Here is a 12,093-nt window from a genome sequence, read left to right on the forward strand (position 1 = left end):
GCCATACTGGCGTATAACTCGGTGTAATAGTATGGGGTGCCGTTGGTTACACGTCTCGGTGACCTCTTGTTCACATTGACGACACTTTGAAGAGTGGACGTTACATTTCAGATGTGTTACGACCCGTGGCTCTACCCTTCATTCGATCCCTGCGAAACCCTACATTTCAGCAGGATAATACACGACCGCGTGTTGCGGTTCTGTACGGGCCTTCCTAGTTACAGAAAATGTTCAACTGCTGCCCTGGCCAGCACATTCACCAGATCTCTCACCGACTGAAAACGTGTGGTCAATGGTGTCCGAACAACCGGCTCATCACATTACGCCAGTGACTACTCTTGATGATCTGTGGTGTCGTGTTGAAACTGCATGGGCAGCTGTACCTGTACATGCCATCCAAGCACTGTTTGACCCAATGCCAATTGGTATCAAGGCCGTTATTACGGCGGAGGTGGTTGTTCTGGGTACTAGTTTCTGAGGATCTAAAACAGAATTTATATTTTAAACAAACACATTGTATAGTTTTAGAAAAACCCACGTAACCAGAAGGGCAATTCATTTACACAGCTAAGAATAACGAAACTTTCAACAGCGCCAATTATTGTTTGCCCGTACACTGTTTTGATTCTACTTACTGTGACATTTAGTGCGTAATATCGCTCTGGTTTCTGACAAGGGAAACTCCTCATGGCACCCCCCTCAGATGCAAGGTTGAGGTGGTTCAGACGTCGGCCGTTGTGGCCGAGCGGTTCTAAGCGCTTCAGTTCGGAACTGCACTGCTGCTGCGGTGGCAGGTTCGAATACTGTCTCAGGCGAGGATGTGTGTGACGTCCTTAGGTTGGTTAGGTTTAAGTAGTTCTAGGGGACTAATGACCTCATATGTTAAATCCCAGTGCTTAGAGCCATTCGATCCATGGTCCAATGGACAGGCCGTCAAGAACTGAACATAGATGAACCATGAAAGCAGGAAGGAGGTGAACTGAACAAAATAGGAACAGTGAACGGTCGAAGGACGGCAAGTTCAATATAGAGCAGCACGCAACAGCAGCGGCGCTGTGGCTTCATATTAACTGCCCGCTGTACTTAAAACAATCGAGTTAATGGAGCAAGCAAGTATGTTTTGACAGAGCTTAATTTGTGTGATTGTGAAACTTGTGTTTCTTTGCATCAGCTTATGTGACAAACTATTGTTTCCATCATTTCTTTGACAGTGATCACATTCATACAAACACCTAAATCTGACAAGGAGGCATGCCTCACGTACCAGGCGTAGAAATTAGATGTGTCGCTAGTAGATTCTTCTTGTATGACACGTGCTGTCACCAGTGCCATGTATGACACACCAGACTTGTTTTCCAGGGAGGATTCAGATGACGTGTCACCTTGTCATCGAACATTGCGGTTCGCATTCGAAAGCCGCTGCCTTTCAGCTGTTAATAGGGTAGTTGTGCAGAATCAATTTTCATTATAGGTCCCTTCCTTACATCTCACTGTCTCAAATGGACGTTACTTAACAACACACACACAAATTTGAATGCCGCGGACAGTGGGGTAAGAAGAAGGGGGTGGGAGGAGGAGGAGAAGAAGAAGAAGAAGAAGAAGAAGAGGGGGAGAAGAAGAGGGTAAGAAGAAAAAATGCACGTATGAGGTTTGAACTCTGTTCGCCCACTCGGGAGTCCAACGCTGTGACAATTTATCTTATTTTGCTCATCGCGTTTATCCAGGGCGGACATCCCGTGACACACAGCAAGTTCATTGTCCCGTTCAATCAGTTTTTTTATTACAGAGGGCACCTAACCCTATGAGCGAACACAATGAGCTACCGTGCCGGCTATCAGTTCACTGTTTCTATTTTGCCTTTTTTTTTACAATTTTTTTTTTACAATTCAGTACACCAGTACACCTTCCTGTTCTCGTGCTTTATCTGTGTTCAGTTTTTGACGGGCTATCCACTGCGTCAACTTGATCTCGGAGGGGGGCGGGGGAGAGATACGATGGGGAGTTTCTGTTGTCAGTTAAAGCTAATGTCTAGACACTGTACAATCTAAGATATTGTTGTTTGCTGCATAACTCAAACTCTGTTTGAACCCCGCATAAGCTAGAAAAAAATTCGTGAATTGTATTCGCAGTCGCAAATATGCAGAAGCACTCATACAACAGTGAAAACGTGCCGGACCGGGCACTTCAGGAGAGCCGTCGCCTTAAGTGCTTTGGCTATCCGTGCAGGACTCACGGCAAGGGTGCCTGTTCTGTATCTTCCCGCCACTGTGCCGCTAGTTTCGGTACGCAAAAGCTCCGAACAATCTAGTACTGGAACTAGAGTGCCATTTTTAATCAGTATGCATTTCGGTAGCGATACCGTTCGGGTCTAGAGAACCGAAGCGCTGTTGTCGGTTCGCGTCGCGCAAACCAATCAAAAGCAAGCGGCCGCACATCCTCGCATGCGCACAGCGCCACTAACAAAAGCGGGTAGCAGACGACGCAGGCGCGCTATTCTTCGCAGTACCGAACTTGCGTTTTCGCAGTACGAAGTGTTGCTAAAATACCAGAGTAAATGTCGGACGAAAATGAGGTTAGTAGGTTCAACAATGACATTGAAAGTGCATTAAGGATTGCTATTGTGATTATCGTTTATGGGTATTTTGGTTCAAATGGCTCTGAGCACTATAGGACTTAACTTCTGAGGTCATCAGTCCCCTAGAACTTAGGTTAGTTAGGTTTAAGTAGTTCTAAGGACATCACACACATCCATGCTCGAGGCAGGATTCGAACCTGCGACTGCAGTGTCGCGCTGTTCCACACTGTAGCGCCTAGAACAAGACGGCCACTCCTGCCGGCAATATGGGTATTTTATTTGTAACAAAAACGGCAAACCTGCGTATGGAGAGGCACTTATAATTGAAGTCTAAAAATATTACGGTGGAGATCTTTCATTTCTGTTTACTGTTGTTGACGATTCGATCGCAGATAAAGACTTGTGACAAGCAAGATTATGAGGATGACTGCTGCTAATTACATTCCCAGTAATTTAAGTTGTGCTCTTAGATTCCTGTCCAACCGCATACTCGGAAATCGCTACATATTCGGAAAAAATGGTGAATATTTCTGACAAGAAAAAATATAAAGGTCACTGTCGGTTGTTTCACTCACAGCAATGTCATCTCCAACAATTTCGTATTTTAAACACACAGAAATCACGAACTCAATACTGAGGAAGTGCGCTCTTACTTGTAAGTAATATTGCAGAAAAATCTTAACTTACACGAATAACAATGTCTCAGAACGTGTTGTGTATATGAAAAGGAAAAAAAATTTGCACCCATCTGTGCGCAAACCTGTGTCCTTTCGAGTAGCAATCCCGCGCGCGCTAACCACTTTTTATTTATTTATTTATTTATTTTGTTCGATATAGTTCGCTGATTTTGGTCTGGGCGGACGTCCCAAGACATCAGTTCAAGTTGATCGTCGATGCCTTGACTCCCGTATTATTATTATTATTATTTTTTTAATCGCAGAGGGCGAGCAGCTCTCTGACCGACCACGCTGAGCTACCGTGCCGGCTCTACTTGTCTACTCTAAACAACAGCTACGCGTGGCTCAATTCTTGTACTATTGTGGAGGAACGTCGGCTGACTTCGTTGCCAAACGATGCTGCGTAAGTCAGAAATACGTAATAGTTTGGAAGGTTTCTAATATCAGGCTTCACATAATTGCTTTCCATTGTTACTTGAAAGTTGTTAACACGTTTCGATAATTACTAACTAAACCATTTGTGGGAAAAAGTACACAAAGTCACTAGTAACGTCAGTTCACACTGCTGTAAATATACGTAAGCAGAGCCGATGACTTGCTATCTAATGGTCTGTAAGCCATTATTAGCATTAAAGTAACACGTATTTCGAGAGAATATTGACCGAAAACTTTTTCTTTTTGGATTTAATCATTCACAGTAACAATATAACATAACCATATTTCTAACAAAGGAAAATAGTCTATTATGAACTGTAGTGCTACAACGATGAAAATAAATAATACAACGATGTCAAACCTTATTTTCGTTATTTAAGGAAGTATTCATGATATTAAAAATGTAATTATAATTTTATTATTTTCATTTTTGTGCTCAGTCTATCAAAGACTTTCTAGTGCACGGAATAAATTAGCATTGTTTGTACTACGAAACTATATATGATTGTTAAGGGTTAAGCATGTAATAATTCGATGTAAGTCATTTTGTTGGGTGTGAATATTGTTGTCGTAGTGGTCGGTAGAGAAGGAAAAGTTCCTTAATCGATGTGAAGGTATAAAGGCTGTAAAGAGAGAGAGAGAGAGAGAGAGAGAGAGAGAGAGAGAGAGAGAGAGAGAGAGGGTAAATACAAGTTATTCAAAACAAATATCTCTAAAGTGTAAAGTCTTGTGATTTCGTATAACTAAAAGTTGCAAGGTCAAATCTGAGCCTGTCCTGACTAACAGCGACGATACATTTATGTTATCAATATTTTCTTCGTTTGATCACAGTTGTGATTCGCATGTTTCATTTTTGTTACGCGACGTGTTATGAATATTTTCATTATATGCGCAAAAGTGCACACAGATTTACTGGAACTTGCGTCTTTCGGAAACGATAACTTTTAATCAGCACAATTACGCGAATACCGTCTAAATCGCAACCGTGATCGCAAAAGTGTTTCCTGGACCAAATAATTCTCATAAAATGTGTATTCTTCAAAACGCGCAGCATTTTACTATAGCCAACTCGCAACAATCGAAAGAGTAAAAACAGTGCTTAAATAAAATTGCCACATTTTAACAATTATTATTATCCCATTAAATAAATAAATAGCAATTCAGTGGCTATCCAATCAATAAACAGATAGGGCAATTCACAACTCACTTTCCAACCGGATGCGTCCTCTGGTGATTCCTTAGTAACACAATCACTAAATCCAAAGCTAAAACAGCTAAATATGTTTAAAATAACAAATTATAGGTGTACATAAACCACAGCTCACCGATCGACAGGGCCACACCGAAATCCAAAACCTCTCGGTACAATTGTCGTAAAAGTCGGTGGGAGGACCTTCGGTAACATGTCTCAGAAGCTCACTGTCGAATTACTCAGTCTAGCTGCAGTCTCTAAGCTAGCATCAAAGCGTCTAAACTTTTGCTTTGTGTGGGCAGTTATCGAACGTATATTGTTCGTAATAGCGGCTAATGAACCGACACCTGGACCTTCAAATGTGAAAAGGAGCAGGAAAAGTGTTAAATAGACAGAGGAACAGTTACTTAAGTGTACTAGACGACAGTGATTTTCTGCGTAGTGAGGACGAGGCATACCACGGAGATTGTCATTTAGAGGCTGCAGAAGAATTGCAGAGTGAGGATAGCGTGGAAGCACAGCTTCAGAATCATCCTGCTAGCAATTCTCCTATGGATTTCTTCTGATTTTGGTAACAGACGAATTATTCCGACTTATAGTTGACGAAACGAACGATAAAGCAGTCAACATATTCTGAGCGAAAATACAGAAGAGGGATCTAGGATCTGTAAATGGAAACCTCTAAGTATAGGCGAATTACTAGTTTCGTTACATATGGGTTACGTTAAGTATCCGCGAGTACAAGACTACATGAAGAAAGAACCGGTGTTTGAGAATAGAGCAATAGCGATGAGTATAGGCAGAGGCCGGTATTTGATCATATTACGCTCTCTGCATTTTGCAAAAAATCCACTTCGAGGAAACCCAAAACAAGGCGATCGTTTATATGAGATACGACCCATATTGGATTATTTCATCACGAGAATGCCTCAAGTGTATTACCAGGGAAAAGATGTATCAATAGATGAATCAATGATTCTTTGGAGGGGAAGATTATCATTTAGCCAATACATAAAAAGCAAAGGTAATGAATATGGCATTAAATGTACATGCTCAACAATCCAGACGGTTTCATAAATAAGTGCGCTGTGTACACGGAAAGTAGTGGAGACATGTTTTTGATGGCAGAAAAGCTGCATGTTGGTCATCACATTCACTTGGACTATTATTATAGCAGTTTTAATTTAGCTACAACTCTGTTGAACCTTAAAACACATTCCACAGGTACCCTGAGATTAAATAGGAAATACACCCCCGAAGACGTTATATCGGCAAAACATGTGAGAGGAGAGACAGTTGCGAGGTATTCTAATGGAGTTGTGATTGTAAAATGGAAGGATCGACGAGAGGTTTCCCACATTTCCACATAACATCTAAATGTTATGCAGCAAGTGACTAATGCGCGCCAGCAAATAGTCACGAAACCTAGTTTTCAGTTCTCTATATTTGTACAACAAATACTCAGGAAATAAAATGACCATTCCTTCCACCAATGGACGTTCCACGAGATGTGAGAAAGAAACATCACACACACACGTTGTCAAAAAGCGGGAATCTACTGCAGTGAAGAAGCAAGTTATGACAAAGTGGTGTAGAAGTGCGCAGAACAAGGCAAGCTCACTGATACGCCATACGAGTGTACAACCTGTCCAGACACACCTGGATACTGCTGGAATTGCTGTATAATTTCCCATGAGTAGCAAAAAACGCGATAATATCGGGGAAATTCCGATTATGAAAGACAACTTCTTTTATTTCTTTTGCCATTGCATGGTTTCTTTTCATGACGAGAAAGGTTAGCACTTTTATTCGCGAATACTCAGAAAATGAGGTTTTCTTTTTTGTTATGTCGGCTTATTTCTTATTGCGTTGTAAAGCATTCACTTCAGCTTTTTGCGAAAGAATTTGTTGTGCTAAATTTGTTTTGATAACACCGCAATTGAAGTGATGGGGGACACGAGAGAAGCCTCCCCGTAGGGTGTGTTTCGCTTACAAATTTCCACGCATCCGGGCGCCCCTTGGGCGTCTATGATAAATGTAGACAGCTAATTCTCTCATTTCAGGAGCAAACATGCTACTAAATTGACGACCCCTATCAGAGTCAATCTTAAAAATGCCCATTTCTTGTAAATATAATTTCAAATCAATCCAGTCTCCTTTTTCCTTCTTAAGAATTTGCGTTTTGGAATCCAAATTTTCCCTGAATGCTGTGGATGTGTTGCTCGTTTGAATTGTATTTTTTGTTAGATTATCAACAAATCACGAACATTTAAATGACACCTGTGACCCCTATAGGTGTCAGACAGCAAACAGACTTTGAAACATGACCACAATACAGTCGAAGCTTATTGGAAGTAGTGTATCTCAGGTGTGATGATTAAGTCAGTATAGAACATGATCCAACAGATCTTACAAGGGCTTGACGTCAGGCTGTAGCTGAGGTGTGCTTAGGAGCGTCGGCTACGAGCGTTACCGGCCCTCACTCGCATGTTGCCGGGCCACACTGGAGAGTTGCGCGCCTGCACCGATGCCGCAGCGAAAGTGTTTATGAATAGGATATTGCGATAAAGAACCGAAAATGACGTCACTACTGAAACGAACCAACTACACCGATCGATATGAACGATACAGAATAGGGCCCCAGACAAAGTTCCACATGTCGTAGTTCCTGTGTCACTGCCTGTATTCTAACTCAAGGGACGTAATTCCTGAACAGCGATGACATTCGTAATGGGAAGACGCCGCTTGGTATCTGCGGATATACACGATATTGCAGTTCCTACGTTGAGATGAACGGTGCAATGTTCGCAGCACAGGCACCGCACTATCGTAAGAAAGGAACACGTTCCCAATCTTTTCCACTTGAATTTGACGGAATTTTTCTAGTTTCGTTAGACATCTTACGAGGTCTACTGAAATGTAGTGGAGGTTCTAGTGTTCCATATGAGTCCTACTAGGTTATCTTAGTATCTGCATTACATCCTGAATGATTTAGCACTTTCGTGTTCGTCCACTAACTTTAATTTCTAGTGTCTAATACCTTCGAAATTTGATACTCGATTGTGACAGCTTCGCAATTAACCTTGTTAACAGAGCTGAATATTAGTAGAGAAAGCAAGCTTTGTGTAGTAAGTGAAAACAAATTCTACATTAGTTCCCATGAGAACTTTTCTGCCCACAGATTTAATACGGCACGTTGGCTTGCTGAAACAATTTCCAGCGATGTTGAAAGCGTTCTATAGTTCATTTCTTTTATCTTGGCGGTTCGCCCATGCACACCCACACGCGGGAGATTGCTGCGTTGGCACGCGCGAAGAGGAGAAGCGCCATAGTGTAGCTCGCAAACTTACGTACGTTTAGGGGGAGGGCGCAGTCTATGAAGTAAAGCCACCGCGGCCGCATTAACCCTTTCGCTGCTACAGAGACGTGCTCCCCGCACTCCTCGTGATTTTGTCTTCACTGCACTGCTCGCCTGTGCAAACACATGGAGTTTCGACTGCTTTGACACACATTGTCATTCGATTCCAGAAAAACTATTTCGCCCAAAAATTTGATTTTTACCCATCTCGACTGATAACTTCCCCTCATAAATGAATGAATTTTGTTTCGATGTTCGACGCAGTTCTTGTGCAGCATTAGATGTAGTAAACCATTGCTCGAACTTTTGAAGAGTTTGCAGAGGGAAAAATCCATAGCGTATAGTTTCCGTATGGTCGATTTTAGTTGCCACTAGAAATTTCAAAAAATTTCATTCAAACGAACAAAATTCGTGACGTAAGACACTTCGATATCTACATCTACATGACTACTCTGCAATTCACATTTAAGTGCTTGGCAGAGGGTTCATCGAACCACAATCATACTTTCTCTCTCTACTATTCCACTCCCGAACAGCGAGCGGGAAAAACGAACACCTAAACCTTTCTGTTCGAGCTCTGATTTCTCTTATTTTATTTTGATGATCATACCTACCTATGTAGGTTGGGCTCAACAAAATATTTTCGCATTCGGAAGAGAAAGTTGGTGACTGAAATTTCGTAAAAAGCTCTCGCCGCGACGAAAAACGTCTATGCTGTAATGACTTGCATCCCAACTCGTGTATCATATCTGCCACACTCTGTCCTCTATAACGCGATAATACAAAACGAGCTGCCCTTCTTTGCACCCTCTCGATGTCCTCCGTCAATCCCACCTGGTAAGGATCCCACACCGCGCAGCAATATTCTAACAGAGGACGAACGAGTGTAGTGTAAGCTGTCTCTTTAGTGGACTTGTTGCATCTTCTAAGTGTCCTGCCAATGAAACGCAACCTTTGGCTCGCCTTCCCGACAATATTATCTATGTGGTCCTTCCAACTGAAGTTGTTCGTAATTTTAACACCCAGGTACTTAGTTGAATTGACAGCCTTGAGAATTGTACTATTTATCGAGTAATCGAATTCCAACGGATTTCTTTTGGAACTCATGTGGATCATCTCACACTTTTCGTTATTTAGCGTCAACTGCCACCTGCCACACCATAAAGCAATCTTTTCTAAATCGCTTTGCAGCTGATACTGGTCTTCGGATGACCTTACTAGACGGTAAATTACAGCATCATCTGCGAACAACCTAAGAGAACTGCTCAGATTGTCACCCAGGTCATTTATATAGATCAGGAACAGTAGAGGTCCCAGGACGCTTCCCTGGGGAACACCTGATATCACTTCAGTTTTACTCGATGATTTGCCGTCTATTACTACGAACTGCGACCTTCCTGACAGGAAATCACGAATCCAGTCGCACAACTGAGACGATACCCCATAGCTTCGCAGCTTGATTAGAAGTCGCTTGTGAGGAACGGTGTCAAAAGCTTTCCGGAAATCTAGAAATACGGAATCAACTTGAGATCCCCTGTCGATAGCGGCCATTACTTCGTGCGAATAAAGAGCTAGCTGCGTTGCACAAGAGCGATGTTTTCTGAAGCCATGCTGATTACGTGTCAATAGATCGTTCTCTTCGAGGTGATTCATAATGTTTGAATACAGTATATGCTCCAAAACCCTACTGCAAACCGACGTCAATGATATAGGTCTGTAGTTCGATGGATTACTCCTACTACCCTTCTTGAACACTGGTGCGACCTGCGCAATTTTCCAATCTGTAGGTACGGATCTATCGGTGAGCGAGCGGTTGTATATGAGTGCTAAGTAGGGAGCTATAGTATCAGCGTAATCTGAAAGGAACCTAATCGGTATACAATCTGGACCTGAAGACTTGCCCGTATCAAGCGATTTGAGTTGCTTCGCAACCCCTAAGGTATCTACTTCTAAGAAACTCATGCTAGCAGATGTTCGTGTTTCAAATTCTGGAATATTCCATTCGTCTTCCCTGGTGAAGGAATTTCGGAAAACTGAGTTCAATAACTCCGCTTTAGCGGCACAGTCGTCGATAACAGTACCATCGGCACTGCGCAGCGAAGGTATTGACTGCGTCTTGCCGCTTGTGTACTTTACATACGACCAGAATTTCTTCGGATTTTCTACCAAATTTCGAGACAATGTTTCGTTGTGGAACCTATTAAAGGCATCTCGCATCGAAGTACGTGCCAAATTTCGCGCGTCTGTAAATTTTAGCCCATCTTCAGGATTTCGCGTTCTTCTGAACTTCGCATGCTTTTTCCGTTGCCTCTGCAACAGCGTTCGGACCTTTTTTGTGTACCACGGGGGATCCGTTCCATCTCTTACCAATTTATGAGGTATGAATATCTCAATTGCTGTTGCTACTATATCTTTGAATTTGAGCCACATCCCGTCTACATTCGCATAGTCAGTTCGGAAGGAATGGAAATTGTCTTTTAGGAAGGCTTCTAGTGGCACTTTATCCGCTTTTTTAAATAAAATTATTTTGCGTTTGTTTCTGATGGATTTGGAAGAAATGGTATTGAGCCTAGCTACAATGACCTTGTGATCACTAATCCCTGTATCAGTCATGATGCTCTCTATCAGCTCTAGATTGTTTGTGGCCAAAAGGTCAAGTGTGTTTTCGCAACCATTTACAATTCGCGTGGGTTCGTGGACTAACTGCTCGAAATAATTTTCGGAGAATGCATTTAGGACAATCTCGGAAGACGTTTTCTGCCTACCACCGGTTTTGAACAAGTATTTTTGCCAACATACCGAGGGTAGGTTGAAGTCCCCACCAACTATAACCGTATGAGTGGGGTATTTATTTGTTACGAGACTCAAACTTTCTCGGAACTGTTCCGCAACTGTATCATCGGAGTCTGGGGGTCGGTAGAAGGAGCCAATTATTAACTTAATTCGGCTGTTAAGTATAACCTCCACCCACACCAATTCGCACGGAGTATCTACTTCGACTTCACTACAAGATAAACCACTACTGACAGACACCAACACTCCACCACCAATTCTGCCTAATCTATCTTTCCTGAACACCGTCTGAGACTTCGTAAAAATTTCTGCAGAACTTATTTCAGGCTTTAGCCAGCTTTCTGTACCTATAACGATATCAGCTTCTGTGCTTTCTATTAGCGCTTGAAGCTCGGGGACTTTTCCAGCGCAACTACAACAGTTTACAACTATAATTCCGACTGTTCCTTGATCCAAGCACGTCCTGTATTGTCTTTAACTAAATAAAATATGAAGCACCAAACACGGTCTGAACTCTGAACCGTGCACTTAGCAGCCAAACACTTCAACCATTAGGCTAACGCAGCTTCTCGTTTAATAGACCTCCTGGAGGACTAAAATATCACGCAGAATACCGACAAATGCTGTTTCTACGACTATGAAGTACTCACGTCTCGTCGAAGTACAACAGGAAATAAGCAATTACCGCTGTTCTTTATTGCGAAAAAGCGGTTAGTGAGAATGATACAAACGCCTTTCCTTGCTATCGCCTGAATTACGAGGCTTAGTGCTCGATTGGATTAATTAATTAGTAGAATATGAAGCAATTATAATAAATAATGCTTTATCCAAACGTTCTTTTATAGAAAGTCTGCTATCGAGACATTGCTTTTGTTGTATTACCTATTTTTAACACTGAACGTTTCTAAAACTGAAGACATTCGTCCGTGCACTGCACTGCAGTTGAGCTCTGGCAACGTTCTCTGTTCATTGTTTTGTGACGTCAGATGCGGAGAACGAACCTAAGCTCGTCCGCCGTCGTAAATGACACGCACTTCAGTATGCCATTATTTGAGTTATGGAT

This window comes from Schistocerca gregaria, chromosome 5 (genome assembly GCF_023897955.1).
Source record: "Schistocerca gregaria isolate iqSchGreg1 chromosome 5, iqSchGreg1.2, whole genome shotgun sequence".
In the NCBI taxonomy this organism is placed as follows: Eukaryota; Metazoa; Arthropoda; class Insecta; order Orthoptera; family Acrididae; genus Schistocerca; species Schistocerca gregaria.